Consider the following 22,445-nt stretch of genomic DNA (forward strand, 5'->3'; position numbering starts at 1 on the left):
TTAGCTCTTAATACTAAACTCGATAGATCGGGCCCAGCACAGCGTTATCCCAAGGCTACTCCAAAGGCCCTACGCAGGGGTTTATCAAAGAATCACCTATTAGATATATGGCGAGAACAGCACCCTAATGATAGGGATTACACCTTCTTTTCACATCCACACTCAACATATAGCAGAATCGACTACTTCTTTATCTCTAGCAGACTGGTTCCAAAGATCTCCCATTCAGGGATCCATGATATTTCATGGTCAGATCACGCATCTATAGAGCTGAGATGCACACAGTTAACCCTAGATAGACCGGGAACAAATTGGAAACTGAACGAATCCCTTCTGAAAGACCCGGGATTCTCTCAGTTCATCGCAGACGAAATAACACAATATTTTGAGAACAACACAGGCTCAGTAGATTCTCAGCTATCCCTTTGGGAGGCCCACAAGGCGACCCTGAGAGGGGTTTTAATTGTACTAGCCTCCAGAAAGGAAAAAAATAAGAACTGCCAAGATCCGATTGTTACAATCTAAATTAAAACAGCTTTCAGATGATCATAAACAAACCCACAATCCCAGTATCCTTAAAAAACTGAAAGATGTTCAAATCGAGCTCAATCTGTTGTTAACCTCCCAGGCTGACACTTCATTGAATTGGTCAAAGAGGATGTTTTTTGATAAAGCGAACAAGCCAGATACTATGCTTGCGAACAAATTAAGATCCAAAACCCCAAACTATAACATTCAGGCCATTAGGAATAAAGCAGGTGTCATTTCAGGTAACCCTAAAGTCATTGTAGAAGAATTCAAAAGGTACTACAAAAATCTCTATAATGGGGATAAAATAGCGCATAACCTTCAGACAGATAGAGCACGGGGAAATTTCCTCGCCAACTCTAACCTAACGAAACTGACGGCAGAGTAGAGAGAGGTTTTGGGCAGAGATTTTACTTTAGAAGTAATTTCTCTAGTTATTAAGAACCTGAAGCCGTCGAAGGCTCCAGGGCCTGACGGCTTCTCAGGCCTATATTATAAAAAATATAGTGAAGTATTAGCCCCTTACCTGTTCAAAGTATTTAACACAGTTTTGGCGGGCAGCCCCTTCCCCGAACATATGCTCCAAGCGTCGATATCAATAATCCATAAACCAGGAAAGGATCCCCTAGATTGTAAGAGTTATAGGCCCATCTCACTCATCAATACGGACATCAAAATATACGCTAAATTAATTGCCAACCGTTTAAGTCAGATCCTACCTAGACTAATTCACCCAGATCAGGTCGGCTTTGTTAAAGATAGACAAGCGACCGATAACATCCGACGAATCATCGATCTGCTTGAAATAGCCAATTCCAACAAAGTAAAAGTTATGGTGTTAAGTCTAGATGCCGAAAAGGCGTTTGATAGGATCGACTGGGCATATTTGAAGGACACGCTTGGAGCATTTGGTTTCGATAGTCAATTAATCACAGCCATAATGGCACAATACGCAGGCCCAACAGCCAGAGTGACCCACCAAGGGTTCCCTTCGGATCCCTTCAAGATCAGAAGTGGAACAAGGCAGGGTTGCCCCCTATCCCCCCTGCTCTTCGCCATGTGCATGGAGCCCCTCGCGGCCCAAGTAAGAGATAACCCGGATATTTCGGGGATTAAAATCGGCACCCAAACCCACAAATTAGCCCTATATGCGGACGATGTCCTTATGATTTTGTCCAAGCCCCTCACCTCTCTCCCCAATCTCTTCAGCTTACTGGACAAATTTAACAAAATATTAGGGTTCAAGATCAACCAAACAAAATCAGAGGTCTTAAACATCACAATCCCGAAAGCTGAGGAAAAGCTTATATCACTTAACTTCAACTTCCGGTGGCAAGTTAATGCGATCAAATATCTGGGGGTCTTCATTACCCGTACCTTCCGGGAAATATACAAAGCTAACTACCCCAAGCTCATTCAAACCCTGAGAGAAGATCTAAGGCGCTGGTCAAAATGTAATATACCTTGGATAGGCAAAATATACAGCATAAAGATGAATTTACTCCCACGTATTTTATACCTGTTCCAAACACTCCCAGTACCCCTACATTTGGCAGAAATTAACAAGTTACAAGCCACCTTATCCAAATTTATATGGGGGGGTAAAAAGGCACGAATTAACAAACAAAAACTATTGAAACAACTGACAGAAGGTGGCTTGGCAGTACCTTGCTTGGTATCATATTACAGAGCGGCCCAATTATGTAAAATCTCTCAATGGCACACAAACCCCGATTCGAAAAGATGAGTAGCAATCGAGAACACGGCCTGCTCCCCACTGGAGTTGAGCCAACTGATGCGGACCCCAAAAGTAGCTAGATTAAAAGCTATACCACAGCCGCTATCCTCAATGACCAATTCGCTGGCAGTCTGGGACGCTGTAAAACTCAAATGAGGCCTTACCACCAAAAATACATTGATGACACCCCTTTGGGGGAGCCCACACTTTGCTCCAGGCCTAGATAGTGCAAACTTTATAATTTGGAAACACAATCATATCTCAAGATTTAAGGATCTGGAGGGAGGAGACAACAAAATTCTAACTTTTGACCAAATCAGAATAGATACAAAGATCCCGCACTCTGAATTCTTTAGGTACCTCCAGATCAGAGCATTTTATAACAAAACCAGCCCACATCCCCCATTAACAATATTTGAACAGCTCTGTCTTAAAGAGACACAAACTAAAGGACTCACATCGCAGATGTATAGAGAAGTGGTCGGTTCAGCAGCCAAGGTCACAAGAAAATTAGGTTACATGTTACAATGGGAAGCAGATCTCGGTGAGACTATCGATGAAGACTCGTGGACGCAGATAGCAACAGCAGCTGCCAAGAGTTCAATATGTACAACATTGAAGGAGAACGCATATAAAGTCCTGATGAGGTGGTATCTGACCCCACTCAAAATATCAAAATTTTCCAAAGGAATCTCCCCACTGTGCCCTCGACAGTGTGGAGAACCGGCGGATCTGTTATATATGCTGTGGTCCTGCCCTCGGCTTGCCCCGTTATGGCACACAATCAGAGATTGGCTTGAGAGGATTTTGGGCCTCAAAATTCCATTTGACCCAGGTAGAGCCCATGGGGGAATCTCAAAATCAGACCTGAAACTTATTGCTCACTTTGCAACAGCAGCGAGGTGTGAGATCGCAGCTTTATGGAAACAACGAGAAATCCCATTAATTTCCAAGATTCGAAACAAAATTTGGTTCGTCTGCCAGATGGAGAAGTTAACAAGTTTAGTTAACGACTCTGGCGATAATTTTCTAAAAGTCTGGTCACCATGGCTGGCACAGACAGACATCCCAGGGGTAGTAAGATCCACAATTTTGCTTTGATAATGCTATAATGGGTTCTCCTATAATGCGGTATCAGATAGGAACTCCAGAAAGGCCCATTCACATATAATACCCACAGGATCCAACAGAGAAAATTCACATCCTAGGCAATTATTGTTAACAGTACTCACCCGAAGACTCGAGGTGGACTCGTGGCAATCTGGCGTTCCCTCCCCCCCCCCCCACCTCATCCCTACCGCTCCCATTTTTATATAAGTTATTTATTTTTTATTATTTTTTAATATTCACGGTCACAATGTTATTGATATGAAAAGTATCACAGTCATTATGCAGATCTATTCTTGAAAATGCATTACACAATTTTTGATCCGGCATTGTATTATGGCTGTAACACACCTGTAAAACCAATAAAAAGGAAAAGTTAAAAAAAAAAGTTTCAGATTTTACTGCAGGGTTCTCTGTCTGATATCCCTACGCCTGATATCTAAAGTTTCAGATTTAACTGCAGGTTTCTCTGTTTATGTTTTTTCCTTGTGTAGTCAGGTCAACCCTCTCACCTTGCGACCCCCATCACCTCCGTGGCTAGGATCGATGGCGGGTGCTGCCGGATGCAAGCGGCAGACCCGACGGCCATTCCGGAGGGTGGGTGCCGAGCAGGGAGCGCTCCGGTGCGCTGGGGATCTTCGGCGAACTCCCGTGCAGGGCGCCACTATGTTGCGCAAGTTTGCGCATGCGCGGTAAACCCCCGGCGGCCCGACAGAGTCGCGCATGCGCAGGGCTAGCTAGCCAGTTATGGCAGGCCTTAGGAAGTCGCGCGAGCGTGAGAATAGGCAGGGAAAGGTTGAGGCGGCCCCAAAATGTTCGCGCATGCGCAGGAGAGGCGCATACGCGGCCCCAATGTGTTTCTAGCCTCCCCGGGACTACAACTCCCGTGGGGCACAGCGAAGCAGGCACCAGGTGCCTCATAGGAGCTAATAGGGCTGCAGGATTGCGCTGGGACAGAAAGGATACATTTCGCGGGCTTGCAGCACGTTAGTAGTTGGAGCTGGGGAGCTGTGAGGGAAGGAAGGGTTCAGGGAGCGAGTGCAGCTCCTGCACCCAGATAGGTACCCACATTACAGGTAGGCCCCAACTCCCCACCAGTTAGTGGGTAATAAGGGACGGCCCAAGATAGGGACGCTGCCCTTAGTGTCCGTGTGCTGTCTTGTCAGGGTCACGGCTGTCAGTGCCGTGAGGTCTGACAGGCAGGCACAGTGTTGTGCAGCACGTTGGCTGCAAGCATCCAGTGGGTCACAGCTTGTTGCTGCAGGCGCTGGGACCAGTTAGTTAATAGTGAGGCAGAGGGGACTTGGGTAGTACGGGAGGAGGTAGTGCGGGTGCAGGGGGTCAGGGACCCCTGCATAAGATAGGCTACCCCGTAGGCCCTAGGAGTTTTCCCCAAAGCCATTACAGGTTGCTGTGCTGTAGGGACGGCCTATAGTATAGCGCGTGTCACGTAGTGCCAGTGATAGACAGGGACACAGTGGATGCTGCGTTCCTGCTGAAAGGAGACTTGGGTTCAAGTCTGCGCCCCAGAGACAAAGACTATCTTTAGGGTGGGATCGCCCCGGGCGGACCCCAAGCAAGGATCCACCGGATCAGACGGGATCACCGGTTGACAGATCCTTTGCGAATTCCTCAGAAAACAAAAAGTCGCCATCTGCGCAGTCACTTCTAAAGTGATTAAACATATTTAGGTGAGTAAATTACGGTATATAGAAGAACGAATTAACAATTAAACACTATGTAGGAAGTGAATAGTAACGCACACTTTGTTAAAACTGTAATCCATCTTTAGCAAAATGTCATTGCCAATGAATAAATCTTGACAGGAAAGCAATGTGAAAACACAAAGCTAATAAATGCATTTTCACTGGCCAATTGAAAAAAATTACATATTTGTTATCTTTGTATCTAAGTTGGTGTTACTGTGTTGATCAAGGTTAGACTATTTTGAGCAATTTTCAACTTGGTCATTACCGAAAACGTTACAATAAGTGACTATGTGCTATCAAAGTGTCCAGTAGTGTTCATGTTGGGAAGATTTAGTATATTTCTAAAGCCTTTCTGCAATGCACGATACCATAGTCCTGGGATGTCCTACTGATCTGGATGAGTGGCCCCATTCAAGAACCTTTTTACGATGTAGGGAAGAGGTGAAAAGGCGACCCTCAGGAACCGTAAGACCTGTTGAAGTACAATGTCCCTAAGAGCGTTAAAACGTAGTAGCAGAAAGAATACATTTGGATGGGAGAATAGATTTTAGCTGGTCCTCAGATTTTTCATCCAGGGAGAATTGACGAGAAAGGGCGTCCGCTTTGACGTTTTTGGTTCCAGGGAGATAGGAAATTATGAAGTTAAATCTTGAAAGGAAGAGTGACCATCTGGCTTGACGGGCTCCCAGGCGACGTGCTCCTTCAATGTATATGAGATTTTTGTGATCTGGCAGAATCGTTATGGCATCCTCCGTACCTTCCAGAAGGTGTCTCCAGAAGGTGTCTCCATTCCTAAAGTGCTAGTTTCATGGCCAAGAGTTCACGGTTGCCGATATCGTAATTACATTCTGCTGAAGAATTTTTTTTAGAAAAGAAGGCACAGGGGTGCAACCTGGAATGCGGATTCCTCCTCTGGAAAACAACAGAGCCAACTCTGACATCCGATGCATCACCTTCGAGGGTGAATGGAAGTTTGAGATCAGGATGAATAAGGATTGGGGCGGAAACAAACGCCTTCTTTAAGCGTGCAAAAGACTGGATCGCTGTGGATGACCAAGAAGTGGGATCTGCTCCTTTCTTAATGCCGTGAGAGGGGCCACCAAGGCAGACAAATTCTGAATAAACCTGCGATAATAGTTAGAAAATCCCAGGATGCGTTGAAAAGCTTTGAGAGTGGTGGGTTGAGGCCAGTCCAAGATTGCTTTGACCTTGGCAGGGTCCATGGTAAGGCCAGTATTAAAGATGATGTATCCTAAGAGAAAAAAAAAAAACCAGTAGAAGCTTGATGAAAATGAAATTTTTCGAGTTTGGCGAATAACCGGTTTTCCCGTAAACAAAGGAGTACTTGTTTCACGTGGCCCACATATTCCTGTCTGGATTTAGAAAAAAATCAAGATGTTGTCCAAGTAGATGATTACGAAAGAATTGAGTAGGTCCCTAAAAATTTCATTGACAAAGTCCTGAAACACGGCTGGGGCATTACAAAGACCAAACGGCATGACCAGGTATTCATAATGTCCATCTCTGGTATTGAACGCGTTTTTCCATTCGTCACCCTGACGGATCCTAATAAGATTATAGGCCCCGCGCAAGTCCAACTTGGAAAAAATATTAGCGCCTTGTAGGAGGTCGAAGAGCGCCGATATGAGAGGAAGTGGGTAACGATTTTTAATAGTAATGTTATTAAGACCCCGGTAATCAATGCATGGGTGTAAAAGCCCGTCTTTCTTCTTCACAAAGAAAAATCCAGCACCGGCTGGAGAGTTGGATTTTCGGATGAATCCTCTCTGTAGGTTCTCGGCAATGTATTCCTTCATGGCCTTGGTCTCGAGCATCGATAGCGGGTAAGAAGTACCTCTGGGAGGTGTGGTACAGGGAAGCAACTCAATGGGGCAATCGAAGGGACGATGCAGAGGCAGTACATTGGACTTGACTATCAAAAATGTCCCTGAACTCGGCATACTCCTCTGGCAGTTGTACCCTTTCCTTCTCCTCGGACATGGTGGTTCCGCAAATACTACTGGATTCTACAATGCAGTTCTTGGTACAGAAGAGCCCCCATTGAATGGGTTCTTTGTTTAATAAGTTTACCTGGGGATTGTGAATTTGTAACCAGGGAAGCCCAAGGATCACTCCAATAGATGGTGTGTGAATATCGTTAAGCTGAATCTTCTCTAAAGTGATCATTCCCAGTCTTATGATGAAGAGTCTCAGTCTCCAAAGAGATGAAGGCAGTTTGAAGCGGTCTTCCATCAATAGCTTCAAGGGCAACCGGGTTTTCCTTGCATTTGAGAGGAATATGATGGCGTTCCGCAAATTCTTGATCTATGAAATTGCCACCGGAACCTGAGTCAAGGAAAGTGAGCGTAGAAACAAGAAACCCGTCTCCAGACAGAGTGATGGGAAGAAGGACCCTAGTGGGATTATCAGCAGATATGGGGGAGACAGAAAGCGTTCCAATGAGATTCCCCTGGATCTCATGGGAACCTCGCACTTCCTGACTTATTGGGACAGAAATAGGCAAAATGTCCAGAGTTTCCACAATAGAGACATAGTCTGGCGTTCCTACGACGTTGCTTCTCAGACCTAGAAAGGCTAGTACCCCCCCAATTGCATTGGTTCGGAAGTATCTATCGGTTGTGACTCCGACGTGCTCACCTGGACCGGAGTTGTCCGGTGTGTGGTAGATCGATTGTACCCCCTCTCCGACCTCCATTCCTGAAGGCGGTGGGGTCCACTGTGATGCAAACGTGATAAGGTCCTCCAGGTTGGTAGGGCGATCGTGAGTAGCCAATTCATCTTTCAGGGCTTCGGAGAGCCCCTGCCAGAAAGCAGCTGACAATGATTCATCATTCCAACCCATCTCTGCGGCAATGGTCCTGAATTAGAGTGCATATCTTGCAACTGGGCGGTTACCTTGGGAAATATGGAATAAGGCAGAAGCAGCAGATACCTTAAGGCCAGGTTGTATCGAACCCCCTACGGAACTCTCTGGTGATGGCTCCGATGTCGTGTGAGACCTCTGTTCCCAGATGGGAGAAGTCCAGGCAAGTGAATCATCTGTAAGAAGAGAAATTATATACGCCACTTTGGGGCGTGGAGAGGTAAAGCAGGAGGAATTCATCTCGAACTGAATGAAACATTGATTTAGGAACCCCCGGCATTCATGGGGATCTCCTACATAGCGGTTAGGGGTAAGCAGCCGGGGCTCGGAAAAAGAATATGGAGATAACATAGGAGCAGGCACAATACCAGGAGCAACAAGGATAGGAGCAGATCGAAGTTCTTGTAGACAGAGAGAAAAAGACCTGAAATTCTCCTGGAGGGTGCACATATGTTGGTCACTCGCATCACCGACGTCAGAGCGGGAACGAAGTCGGGGGCGGGCCCTGAGGGAAGACTGGCAGATAGCGCTCTGTCCGCGCGCCAGAGCGGGGGCGGAGTCCGGAGGCGGGACGAGCCAATCGCGCACTGTCCGAGCGCGTGCGCGCGTAGGAAGGCCGCCGCAATGTTGCGCATCCTGGGCGTCTCAAGAGGTTGAAGGGAAGGTATGATATGATGAGTTTAAGCCGCCAGGATGGCGAATCCTCACAATATGGACATTTTAACTGAGAGGGTATTAACCCTCCGGCACTACACAATCATGTGATCGTGGCATCATCTTCCTCTTCCTGTCAAACCACCTTGTCCTGAGCGTAATCTCCTCCACAAAAACAAGCAAATAGAATGACAAAGCTACTACGCCATGGGGCCCCTGAGGTGCCAGACGCCATGATGTACGTTAAACTGCATCCAAAGAGTTAAAAGCATATACTAGTTAGGAAGAGGAGTACATCATCATCCCTATAAAGGAAAAAGGAATCAGCAGCCAAAGCACATTTAACACAACCTGATTATCCATCAGATATTGCATTGATGCTTCCTATAGTTCCACAGACTGAATCCACTGGGCCAAGAAGCCAACACATAGCCACAGCTACAGGAGGTGAGAAACCCAGAAACGTGAGGGCCCAAAGGCAGGAAACCCATATAAGAGCAGAATATTAAGTGTGTATGTATGTATGTATGTATGTATGTATGTATGTATGTATGTGTATATATATATATATATATATATATATATATATATATATATATATAAATATATATATATATATAAATAAATATCCTGGCTGTGCTCAAAGCTGTGACCATGCAGCAAGCTTAAGCCTATAGGGAACCATGTTAAAAATGGTTTTTGAAGCAAAAAGTGGCACTGTGTGCTCATTTGCATGTCATTTCCCAGAATCCCTTGCTGCAGTGGAAGTGCTGTGTGATAATAGTGAAAGGCGGGGTTGCAGACCTACCTTAGACATGAAAATGAGCATACAGTTGTATTTCCATTTGCTATATGCTTTGCTGTGGAGGGTTGTTGTCACTTTTTTTTACTCACCATAACTTAACTAAGTATATATATATACACACACACACACACACACACACACACACACACACACACACACACACACACACACACACACACACACACACACACACACACACACACACACACACACACACACACACACACACACACACACACACACCTCATTACAATACACAGCTTCTCCAAAATAATGCAGAACTTTCACAACAGTCCCTCTCTGGGATGCTCTGGCTCTAAGGCCGGTTCTATACTGCGTGCGCGGCAGTTTTAGTTGGCTGAGGTTAGTCAGCCATTCTATAATGGTGCCGTGCGCGCGCATAGCAGGGTGCGTGGAACCGGCAGACAGGGAGGAAGATGGAAAAAATTAAGAATTTGCGCCGCTACCGCCGCTGAAATGTATGTATACGTGTGTATATGTATGTGTGTTTGTACAATGTTATTAAAAAACTATTCAAGTATTCATTTATTTCAAAACTTATTTAAACACACACACACACACACCACACAGTACCTCACTCGCGCACAGTATACACACAAAGTGTGCGGCATGTGCTCGCGCCTTCGCCTAGGCACGGCCGCACACAGTATATAACGAGCCTTACTCATCCTTCTTGCATGTTGGTTTCATAGAAGTGTTTGAACTGAAGTCAAACACACAGTACAGTTTAAGTGTCCTATTGTGTGCAGATTAAAGTGAAGTATCAAGTGGAAAATCTGCATTGTTCTAAAAAAACACCACTGCTACATGAGGGGCCTCCAACAAATTGCAGCAATGGTATTAGTGTATACCTATTGTTTGTGATGCACCATAAAATGAAACCCCCACCAAACTGATCACCAGGATCACTACAGAGCTCAACCTCTTAGTGCCAGAGTGACATGCAATCCACTGCAAATGTGCGTTAGCCCCTCTAGCCTTGGAGAACCTCCTCTCCCTCAATTATTCCCACTAATCTCCCTTCCCTCCACCCCACCCTCCCTATTTACCCCCATTCCTGCCACTAATTCCCCATTAGCCCAAATACACCTTCCCCATGTCCCCCCCCCCATAGGTCCATTCATACGCATCAACGACCTTTCTTTCCTTTAGTCCCCCCTAAACTCTCTCCAGTTCACCTCCTACTCTCCCTAGACATGCCTAATACCACCCCCAAGTAAATCACCAATCCACCCTTCTATCTCCGCAGAGCTCTTTACTTTTGGTGGTTTGGTCCTGCTCTGTGCTTTATGGTTGACATCTATACTACTGCACTGCTTTTCTAAAGTGTCGGAGCTAGGCCGCTGCGGCTAATTACCGCAGAGCATCACAAAGTTACACCTCATAATTCTCTGTTGCATATGGCACCCCTTAGAGCAGTGTTTCCCAACGTTATTCCTCAGGGAACCCCAACAGGTCAGGTCTTAAGGATATCCCTGCTCCAGCACAGGTGGGTCAATCAGCAGCTCAGTCATTTTGGCTTTTTGGATATCCTTAAGACCTGACCTGCTGGGGTTCCATGAGGACTGGAGTTGGGAAACACTGCTTTAAAGCAACAGACTTGTGTGGGGCTGGAGAAGAACAGGGCTAAATTCACTGGGTGTTAGAAAAAGTAGATAGTTCAACAACCAAAGGGAACCAGCTTGATAGAAATTCTGTGCGTGCAACTCAAACTTCTTGCCATGATTCATTCATAAAGTGCCAACCTGTTACATAGCACAGTGCAATGGGGGGTACAAATACTGTGATCTAAAATACAAAAACAACACATGGATTACATCTTCCTAACTTTAGTTCAAAAACTAGAAATTGCAAGCAATTGGATCACCAAAACAAAATTATTTAAAAGGGCAGTCCGTCCTTGGCTAAAGTGAATTTAGGACAGTGGGATTATTAATATGTTAAATGTAATTTGACAGTTTTACAAAATAATCTGACATTTTCCAAATCCATTTTCTTTTCAAAATGGTAATTTCTCCAGCAAAGCTCGGGCAGAGGTAACAATCTTTAGCTACTGTCTTTAGGTGATAAGCCTGTCTGTCCTAAAAACTAGGAGGTGCATTGTTGTTTGTGTGTTTAATAATTAAGAAGCCATTCTAAATCAACTAAATAAACATAAGTATCTGATATGCTTGAATTCGAAACGAAACATTTGTAACACGCTACCCAATAATTAAATTGTTAGTTAAAGGGTAATTGAATCTTTAAAAGCAAGCCAATTACACCTATTAATCAAAATGACCTGCTACATGTCTCTATAAAGCACCATCAAATATGGTTTATCCTGGGGGGTGTTCATCTCAAAGGGACTTAAATCCGACCTACTTAACCAATTACATACCTCCCATTCAAAAACCCATCATGAGTACTATCCCTAACTCTTGATTCTTAAGAGTGGTAAGGTCAGTGAAAAAAAAAAAAATGAATACAAAGATCAATATTGGTAGGGATATTATGCCTTGTCATTTTTTTGGTTGTCAGTCCTGCTCTCTCACTCCGGGTCGCTCGTGTGCATGCACCCCCCGCACCTCCCTCTCCTGAGCAGTCCCTGACTCTCTCTCTCTGCATTACTGGAGTACAACCTGCAGCTCTTCCCTCCTCCCCCTCCCAGTCCTGCTGGCCTCCCCCTCCTGCCAGGCGCAGGCGCAGCTCTCAGCCTCGGCTCTCATCGGCACAGCTCGGCTATTTCCGCCTCTTTGTTTTAAACTCCAGCCGGAATTTTTTTTTTTCCTCTTCATTTTTGGTCTTTTTTTTGGTGTTGGGGGGGAACTCAGAGGGAACCTGGGAGACCCCCCCCCCGTTTCCCTCCCCCCTCCACAGTGCTTTTGCACCCGCAGTAACCCCCTCCCCCTTGGCTTCCCCAGTTGCACAGACACACACACCAAGGTTTCTCTTCTCCTTCTGCCCTGTGTGTCTGTGCTCTGCCCGGTGGAGAAACCCCCCTCCCCTCCAGCAACCAGCAGCGCCTTCATCTCCAGAGACACACAACACAACACACATCAACTACAGCAGCAGGATCCTTTCAACAATAAGAACTGCAGCAGCAGCAGGTCAGTGCTTGGGTCCCCCCCCCCCCCCTGTATGGAGAGAGGGAACAGGGGACACTGTAAATCTGATGCATGGGAAGTGGGGGATATGGATAGGATCATCATGACCCCTCTCATATAGCAGATCTACTTGTTTCTCCTCTCATGCCTTTCTACATATGAGCAGATTTGCTCTTCTGTTTCTCAGACAACTCAACCACACTACAGCCCTACATGCCTCTCTACTCAGTCAAAATGTTCTCCTCTGATAGATCCATCCTGTTCTTCCTTCCATACCTTCCACCCTTTCTCATTTCACAGTCTGTCTGAGACCCCCAGGCTCATGGCCTCCAGGTCTTTCTGCCTCCCACTCCCATTAAGCCCTGCTGCTGCTCTCATGTGTCTTTTATGTGTGTTTACCCCCTGTGAATGTCGACTTAGGGTATTGCAGCTTGGGAAATGATCTGCCCTTTTCATGATCTCTCATTTCCATGCTTCCCTTTAAACATTGTCTATTTCTCTGTTGCCCTTCTTGCTTTATCCCAGTGTCTCTCTTAGTGTGTATTCTGATTTCTCACTAAGTCCCCTTGTTTCTCATTGCTCAACCAATTTACTCTATCCCCCTTTTGCACTCTCTTTCCACCTTTTGAGCTTTTTGTCCCTCCGTTTCCCCCCTTTGGCTCTTTTAGGGGGTTATTCAAGCCTTGCAGCAGCTGATTGAAGAAACTCAAATTCAAGTTGATAGGAGTTTTTGCTTCAGGACTTATAGAATAGGCCCCTAAATCTGCCTTGCGCTCTTTCTTACTTTGCTTTCCCTACTTTAGAACATTCCCAGGTTTGCTCTCCCCCTGTACCCCCTTTTTGCTGTCCTTCCTTCTTTGCTTTTCCCCTTCTACTGTCAGTTTGTCTCTCCCTCACTTTTGCAATATCACTTCCTCTCCATGTGACCTCCCTTTGCTGTCTCCCTGTGACCCCCCTCCCTTTGCTGTCTCCCTGTGACCCCCCCCTCCATTTGCTGTCTCCCTGTGACCCCCCCCCCTCCCTTTGCTGTCTCCCTGTGACCCCCCCCTCCCTTTGCTGTCTCCCTGTGACCCCCCCCTCCCTTTGCTGTCTCCCTGTGACCCCCCCTCCCTTTGCTGTCTCCCTGTGACCCCCCTCCCTTTGCTGTCTCCCTGTGACTCCCCTCCCTTTGCTGTCTCCCTGTGACCCCCCTCCCTTTGCTGTCTCCCTGTGACCCCCCCCCCCTCCCTTTGCTGTCTCCCTGTGACCCCCCCCCTCCCTTTGCTGTCTCCCTGTGACCCCCCCTCTCTTTGCTGTCTCCCTGTGACCCCCCTCCCTTTGCTGTCTCCCTGTGACTCCCCTCCCTTTGCTGTCTCCCTGTGACCCCCCTCCCTTTGCTGTCTTCCTGTGACCCCCCTCCCTTTGCTGTCTCCCTGTGACCCCCCCTCCCTTTGCTGTCTCCCTGTGACCCCCCTCCCTTTGCTGTCTCCCTGTGACCCCCCCCTCCTTTTGCTGTCTCCCTGTGACCCCCCCTCCCTTTGCTGTCTCCCTGTGACACCCCCCCTCCCTTTGCTGTCTCCCTGTGACCCCCCCTCCCTTTGCTGTCTCCCTGTGACCCCCTCCCTTTGCTGTCTCCCTGTGACCCCCCCTCCTTTGCTGTCTTCTCTGTGACCCCCCCCTCCCTTTGCTGTCTTCTCTGTGACCCCCCTCCCTTTGCTGTCTTCTCTGTGACCCCCCCCTCCCTTTGCTGTCTTCTCTGTGACCCCCCCTCCCTTTGCTGTCTTCTCTGTGACCCCCCTCCCTTTGCTGTCTTCTCTGTGACCCCCCCTCCCTTTGCTGTCTTCTCTGTGACCCCCCCTCCCTTTGCTGTCTTCTCTGTGACCCCCCTCCCTTTGCTGTCTTCTCTGTGACCCCCCCTCCCTTTGCTGTCTTCTCTGTGACCCCCCCTCCCTTTGCTGTCTCCCTGTGACCCCTCTTCCATTTGCTGTCTCCCTGCGACCCCCCCCTTCTTTGCTGTCTTCTCTGTGACCCCCCCTCCCTTTGCTGTCTTCTCTGTGACCCCCCCTCCCTTTGCTGTCTTCTCTGTGACCCCCCCTCCCTTTGCTGTCTCCCTGTGACCACCCTCCCTTTGCTGTCTCCCTGTGACCCCCCTCCCTTTGCTGTCTCCCTGTGACCCCCCTCCCTTTGCTGTCTCCTGTGACCCCCTCCCTTTGCTGTCTCCCTGTGACCCCCCCTCCCTTTGCTGTCTCCCTGTGAGCCCCCCTCCCTTTGCTGTCTCCCTGTGACCCCCTCTCCCTTTGCTGTCTCCCTGTGACCCCCTCTCCGTTTGCTGTCTCCCTGTGACCCCCTCTCCCTTTGCTGTCTCCCTGTGACCCCCTCTCCCTTTGCTGTCTCCCTGTGACCCCCTCTCCCTTTGCTGTCTCCCTGTGACCCCCTCTCCCTTTGCTGTCTCCCTGTGACCCCCCTCCCTTTGCTTTCTCCCTGTGACCCCCTCTCCCTTTGCTGTCTCCCTGTGACCCCCTCCCTTCGCTGTCTCTCTGCGACCCCCCCCCTTCGCTGTCTCTCTGCGACTCCCCCCCTTCGCTGTCTCTCTGCGACTCCCCCCCCTTCGCTGTCTCTCTGCGACTTCCCCCCTTCGCTGTCTCTCTGCGACCCCCCCCTTCGCTGTCTCTCTGCGACTCCCCCCTTCGCTGTCTCTCTGCGACTCCCCCCCTTCGCTGTCTCTCTGCGACTCCCCCCCTTCGCTGTCTCTCTGCGACTCCCCCCCTTCGCTGTCTGTCTGCGACTCCCCCCTTCGCTGTCTGTCTGCGACTCCCCCCTTCGCTGTCTCTCTGCGACTCCCCCCCTTCGCTGTCTCTCTGCGACTCCCCCCCTTCGCTGTCTCTCTGCGACTCCCCCCCTTCGCTGTCTCTCTGCGACTCCCCCCCTTCGCTGTCTCTCTGCGACTCCCCCCCTTCGCTGTCTCTCTGCGACTCCCCCCCTTCGCTGTCTCTCTGCGACTCCCCCCCTTCGCTGTCTCTCTGCGACTCCCCCCCTTCGCTGTCTCTCTGCGACTCCCCCCCTTCGCTGTCTCTCTGCGACTCCCCCCCTTCGCTGTCTCTCTGCGACTCCCCCCCTTCGCTGTCTCTCTGCGACTCCCCCCCTTCGCTGTCTCTCTGCGACTCCCCCCCCCCTTCGCTGTCTCTCTGCGACTCCCCCCCTTCGCTGTCTCTCTGCGACTCCCCCCCTTCGCTGTCTCTCTGCGACTCCCCCCCTTCGCTGTCTCTCTGGGACTCCCCCCCCCCTTCGCTGTCTCTCTGCGACTCCCCCCCCCATCGCTGTCTCTCTGCGACTCCCCCCCTTCGCTGTCTCTCTGCGACTCCCCCCCTTCGCTGTCTCTCTGCGACCCCCCCCCCTTCGCTGTCTCTCTGCGACTCCCCCCCTTCGCTGTCTCTCTGCGACTCCCCCCCTTCGCTGTCTCTCTGCGACTCCCCCCCTTCGCTGTCTCTCTGCGACTCCCCCCCTACGTTGTCTCTCTGCGACTCCCCGCCTTCGCTGTCCCTCTGCGACTCCCCCCAACCCCCCTTCGCTGTCTCTCTGCGACTCCCTCCAACCCCCCCTTCGCTGTCTCTCTGCGACTCCCCCCCAACCCCCCCTTCGCTGTCTCTCTGCGACTCCCCCCCAACCCCCCCTTCGCTGTCTCTCTGCGACTCCCCCCAACCCCCCCTTCTTTGCTGTCTCTCTACGACCCCCCAAATCCCTTCTTTGCTGTCTCTCTGCGACTCTCCCCAATCCCCCCTTTGCTCTCTCTGTGACTCCCCCCAACCCCCCTTCGCTGTCTCTCTGTGACCACCCACCCCTTTGCTGTCTCTCTGTGACCCCCCACCCCTTTGCTGTCTCTCTGTGACCCCCCACCCCTTTGCTGTCTCTCTGTGACCCCCCACCGCTTCGCTGTCTCTCTGTGACCCACCACCCCTTTGCTGTCTCTCTGTGACCCCCCACCCCTTTGTTGTCTCTCTGTGACCCCCCCACCCCTTTGCTGTCTCTCTGTGACACCCCACCCCTTTGCTGTCTCTCTGTGACCCCCCCACCCCTTTGCTGTCTCTCTGTGACCCCCCACCGCTTCGCTGTCTCTCTGTGACCCACCACCCCTTTGCTGTCTCTCTGTGACCCCCCACCCCTTTGTTGTCTCTCTGTGACCCCCCCACCCCTTTGCTGTCTCTCTGTGACACCCCACCCCTTTGCTGTCTCTCTGTGACCCCCCCACCACTTTGCTGTCTCTCTGTGACCCCCCCAACCCTTTGCTGTCTCTCTGTGACCCCCCACCCCTTTGCTGTCTCTCTGTGACCCCCCACCCCTTTTCTGTCTCTCTGTGACCCCCCCACCGCTTTGCTGTCTCTCTGTGACCCCCCCACCGCTTTGCTGTCTCTCTGTGACCCCCCCACCCCTTTGCTGTCTCTCTGTGACCCCCCCAACCCTTTGCTGTCTCTCTGTGACCCCCTCAACCCTTTGCTGTCTCTCTGTGACCCCCCACCCCTTTGCTGTCTCTCTGTGACCCCCACCCCTTTGCTGTCTCTCTGTGACCCACCACCCCTTTGCTGTCTCTCTGTGACCCCCCACCCCTTTGTTGTCTCTCTGTGACCCCCCACCCCTTTGTTGTCTCTCTGTGACCCCCCCACCCCTTTGCTGTCTCTCTGTGACACCCCACCCCTTTGCTGTCTCTCTGTGACCCCCCCACCCCTTTGCTGTCTCTCTGTGACCCCCCCACCACTTTGCTGTCTCTCTGTGACCCCCCCACCCCTTTGCTGTCTCTCTGTGACCCCCCACCCCTTTGCTGTCTCTCTGTGACCCCCCCACCGCTTTGCTGTCTCTCTGTGACCACCCCCACCGCTTTGCTGTCTCTCTGTGACCCCCCACCCCTTTGCTGTCTCTCTGTGACCCCCCCACCCCTTTGCTGTCTCTCTGTGACCCCCCCAACCCTTTGCTGTCTCTCTGTGACCCCCCCAACCCTTTGCTGTCTCTCTGTGACCCCCCCACCCCTTTGCTGTCTCTCTGTGACCCCCCCCACCGCTTTGCTGTCTCTCTGTGACCCCCCCACCGCTTTGCTGTGTCTCTGTGACCCCCCACCCCTTTGCTGTCTCTCTGTGACCCCCCCACCACTTTGCTGTCTCTCTGTGACCCCCCCACCCCTTCGCTGTCTCTCTGCGACCCCCCCACCCCTTCGCTGTCTCTCTGCAACCTCCCCTTTTCGCTGGGGTTATCTTCCTCTCTGTGCCCACCCGTTGTCTGTCAATCTATGTACCTTTTATTCTGTCCCCTTGTTACTATCCCCTTGTCAGTTGCTGCTGGTGGAGTTGGAAGTTAGAAGAGGATATGGCAATTGCTCATCTTCCTTCATCACAATGTGCAGTTTAGGGGTCAATTAAAACGTCATAACTGTGGATAATGTTGCATGAAGATCCTCCTCTTTTTCTTTGAGGGTTGTAAGTTAGTGCCGATTAAGGAACAGTCTTGTAGTGTCACCCACCTCCCATCTGTTTGATTAATTATATCTCAATTGAATCTGATATCCTGTGCATGTTGGGGTGATGATATTTTATGTTGGAGAGAGAGTCGAAGTTAAGTTATTGTGTAGCTGTATCGCCTTTAAATGTAATATTTTACATTGGAATTCTGAGTTTTGCTTTCAAATTCCAAATTGCAGAATATTTTCAAGGATGTAATATGTTTGTGATTTCTTGTCCTTGTTTGAGGATGGACAATGACGAAAATTGGACAGTTGTTAAAATGCAGATCCCGTGCACATGTTAAAGTAAAATATATTTGTTTTTAATGGTTTGTGTGCAGATGTGGTTTATACGGAAGAGCGTTCCTTTACGAGTTAAATGAAAGAAAGCTAGTCTTGCGTTGGGTTTTAGAAATTGTTGGTAGTAATTTGTATTGATAAGTGGAAGTGGCCCAAGCATGGAACAAGGCACAGGCCAGGACTGCGGACTGCAGCAAAGTAAAAACGAAATGCACCAACTGTATTTTTCGACAGAAGAACTCTTTTTTTCTTTTCTTTTTTAAAGAATAAAATGTATGTGATGATCTTTTTACACCACTTTAGCAAATTTGTGGAGTGCTCGGAGCAGGGACTAGGGAAGTAGTTATAAAGTGGTGCATGATACTTTTTTTTTGCATCCGCTACATTTTCCAGGTCTGAGGTGGTGGTAACCTTTGTGTCTGGGAGATCAGTCTCACATTTGGGAAATACAATTACTGGGCTGTCTCTTGCATTTTGACACTGACTCACATTGGTGAGGAAAAAACTGATTGCACTGCCAAGGCCCAAATATTAGATGCTTGATACATAGCCACCATAATCTGATGTACGCTGTGTATGCAATTGTTGATATATTAGAGTGAAGGGCAATCCAATGATAGCAGCCTAGTTTTGTCATTGAATTTCTCTAAAATTTGCAATTGTTGGTTTATCAGGACGTGCAGAACTTAATTTGCTGTTCAATTGCGATCAAGTATTGGAAAAGGGACTCTGTGGTTATTGACTTTCATGTCAACATTTATACTCCCCCCACCAACCCCCTGTGTATATGACATTAAAATATGAAATGTGTACTGTTTTGTTTCATGGTTTATAATGGTTTATACATTTGTAATACAGCATAACCCCCAATGTTTTGTTGTAGAGAGAGGCGTATCTCACACCGATACCTCTATGGCCACGGGCCACTAAGTTGCGATGCTGGGTATCTCACCCCCATTCAGAGTTAACTGGCATTGACTCGAATGATAGTTACCAGTGCGATATCCCCTAGTGAATCCCAGCCCTTTGAGTGCACTTCCAATAGCTTTCTTTTATATAGAGGGAGGAGTTGTCACTCTCGACCTCCCCAATAGAAAATACAATCCTGTCTAGTTTCAATAATTGAAGATTTTTACCTCTGCTGCTTACCATGAATACATTCAGTATCTGTACAGGCTGGATAGACTTCTGCACAGTCTCCAATGCAAAGCCAGCATTGTAGACCTAGCAAATGTTTAGTGTGTTTTTCTGTAATTGTGTTGCATGTATTTTATAAGGACTAAAATTGGGGCTCTCGTAGTGTAAGTAGATCTAAAATGACCATGTTGCATTGTAGGATGAGCAGTAATTGGGGAGCAGATTTCTCAACACCCCCCTCCCCCCATCACCCAAGAATGAGCATTTGTCTGAAAATCTTTTTACCCCGAAGAACTTTAATTTCCCATTCTTTGTGGCATTTATTTACAGTGATAATTTCAACACCTTTTTGGTCAAAACAACTCCCATCAGCTGCATCAAACTATATAGAATATGATCCTAAAGTTCAGTCTCCGTGGTAAACTTTTTATAACTAGTACTATATTTATCTTTGGGCTTATAACTGGAGGTTGCAACAAGTCAGTAATTTGCAGGTCCCTCGAAAGGGAGGATAACTGTCCACATATCAGTGCTGTAGGCATTGACTACTGTATTTATGCTTTTTAAGTTAATCGCTCATGGCAACTTGTTTCTGAACTCTACTTTTTAGGTCCCTATTCCAACTCCCCCACCACAAAAAAATGAGATGTTCCTAGTGTACCCTAAATATTTTACTTTGACATACATACCTATTTTGTTAGAGCAGCTAATCCTGTTTTGTTTTTCATTTATTTATTGTGTCATACACGCGATCAGTGATGAAAGGTATTTTTTCAATGACTCTTATAAGAAACTCCGTTTAGTTGATTTACAGTAATGACACCAACATATAATTATTTTCTGTGTTTGCAATTTGTTTAATTCTATTTTGTGGGATGATATTTTAGGAGATCCTTTTTTTGACCAGTTGACGCGAATCGAGCATATATATGTTAAAAAAATGTAACGGAAAATAAGCTTTTGTCAGCACTTCATTTTAGAGATGAATAAACACCTGCAGCATTCTGATAGGTGTATACAGTTTTAACTCACATGGTGTATAAACTCGACTTTCTAATCTAAAACAAAATTATTAATAAAGAATAGTATATAAAAGAATAATACAAACAGTTTTAATATGAAAATAAATGGATCTAGAATTAGAAAAGTAAGGGAACATGCCCCATGGGTCAAATCCAGCCGCCCAAAGGAAGTGCCCCTGCTAATTTCATTGCGGTTGTTCAAGCAGCTATGTGTAATTTTTCATACTAAAACTTGGCTAAGGTGATATAAATATATGTTATAAATGCTTACAAAATGTTGAAGTATGGTAACTTTTAAGTCTTTTAAGAATATATCTATCTATATATAATCAAAAGCATGTGGTACTGTAGGTTGCACTTAATGAAGTGGCTAAAATCGCATGGCCATTTTAACAATTTTTATTATTTTACAGCGAAAGCAGCTTTCTCTGTAAAATAAAAGGTTGTTAAAATGTCCATGCAACCTTAGTAACTTCATTATGGAGTGCAACCTACTATTTGCTCTTGATATATGAATTAGAATAATTAAGGACTGACAGTTGGTATGCACCGGAAATAACACGCCATTTGGAGACAAACAAACCTTTAGTCCCATATGCACTTAATTTGATGTATATAATATAATCGGGGGTGGAAAAAATATAAAATACTTTGGAGCCAGTTAGAATTTTAAGGAGCCGGCGTTTTGTTAAGGGCAGGGGGTAAAGTTCTGGCTAACTCCCTCTCCTCCACCCTTCAGCGACTCTGTGTCACTGTGTGTGTCAGTGTACATCAGTGACACATTGACACACACACTGACGGATCTGTCTGTCACACACTGACTGACTATACACACTCTCTAAGGCCTCGTCCAGGGTGGCGCTGAGCGGGCGGGCGCGCTCACGCTCGCCACGATGAGACACATTGCGACAAAGTGTGTGTGGCGAGCGTGAGCTGGCGCGCCTGCTCAGTGCTTAGCTGCTTGCCGAGCAAGCAAATTTGAATTTGCTGCTCGCAAGCGCGTCACGTGAGCAGTTTGCCCATTGAGGCGAACCAGCTCTGTGATGTCGTTTTTTAGTTTTCAAGACAAATATAGAAGAACAGATACGTACTTGTCATAAGGTGGGAAATGGCAGGTCTTTTATGGTTAGGGCTAAGCTGACCCAGGGGAGCTGAACTGCTATTGGTGCAGTAGGTGCAGGGCACCAAAGCCCTGCAACCTGAAGGGCTCATTGAGTCCTGCAAAGGGTGAGGTAGCGGGATGTCCCAGGCTCAGCACCAGGGCTCCCCTTTTACTAGTTCTGTATCTGCTGACTTGCTGCCTCCCCAGTTCTGTCCGGCCAATGATGCTGACGGAATAGGATTTGGGTTCGATTTTGTCAGGACTGCTACTCATTGTTCTGCCTCGGACACCTTTGCAGAATAAGCCTCTTCAATTCTTAGCATGGCAAACAGAGATGTTCGTGATACCATAAAATGCATGGAGGAGAACTGGTAACAGTGTCATGATAATATCATAAAGTATTAAGTATCTGGCACCTCAGAGGTTAATTTTTACTTGCAAATTGTCTTAAAAATACAAGAATTGTTTTATTGCCGGTCACACCACTGACCAGTTTTATGAGGTTTATAGGACTTCGATTATCTGGAGTCAACGCCTGGGTTTGCAAGGGGGAAAGGGGGGGGGGGGGGAGGGAGTTGCAATATGGCTGTCACAATACATCCCTGACAGAAGGGAATAAATTAAAGTACTTTAAAGGTACCTTGTGAGGGTGAACGACCGAGTCGGCTAATTAGCTATGTGTATTAACCCTTGTCACATGTCACATTGTAAGAGATGTGTGCAGAGGTACATTTAATGGAGACCGATTAGGGTGAAATTAAATCCTGGCTTTATTGCGCCTGTTCCTTTAACAAGGCAAAACATACGAAAAGAAACAAAGGCCTACTCCACTTTGGAGAATAACTAAACCTTTTAAACCTCCAAGCCCTTTTTAACTGGGTGGCTAGC

The 22,445-nt window shown here is 47.8% G+C and overlaps 1 protein-coding gene across 1 annotated transcript in view; it reads left to right on the plus strand.

Annotated features, from left to right (window-relative positions):
• Positions 1–12,107: 12,107 nt before the first annotated feature.
• The window catches only part of PCGF3 (polycomb group ring finger 3), a 160,479-nt gene continuing 150,141 nt past the window's right edge, over positions 12,108–22,445 (plus strand). Inside the window, exon 1 of the mRNA XM_075594303.1 lies at positions 12,108–12,535. The gene's annotated coding sequence lies outside the window, so the exon portion shown is untranslated. The remainder of the gene's footprint in view (positions 12,536–22,445) is intronic.

Source organism: Ascaphus truei, chromosome 1 (genome assembly GCF_040206685.1).
Source record: "Ascaphus truei isolate aAscTru1 chromosome 1, aAscTru1.hap1, whole genome shotgun sequence".
Classification (NCBI taxonomy): domain Eukaryota; kingdom Metazoa; phylum Chordata; class Amphibia; order Anura; family Ascaphidae; genus Ascaphus; species Ascaphus truei.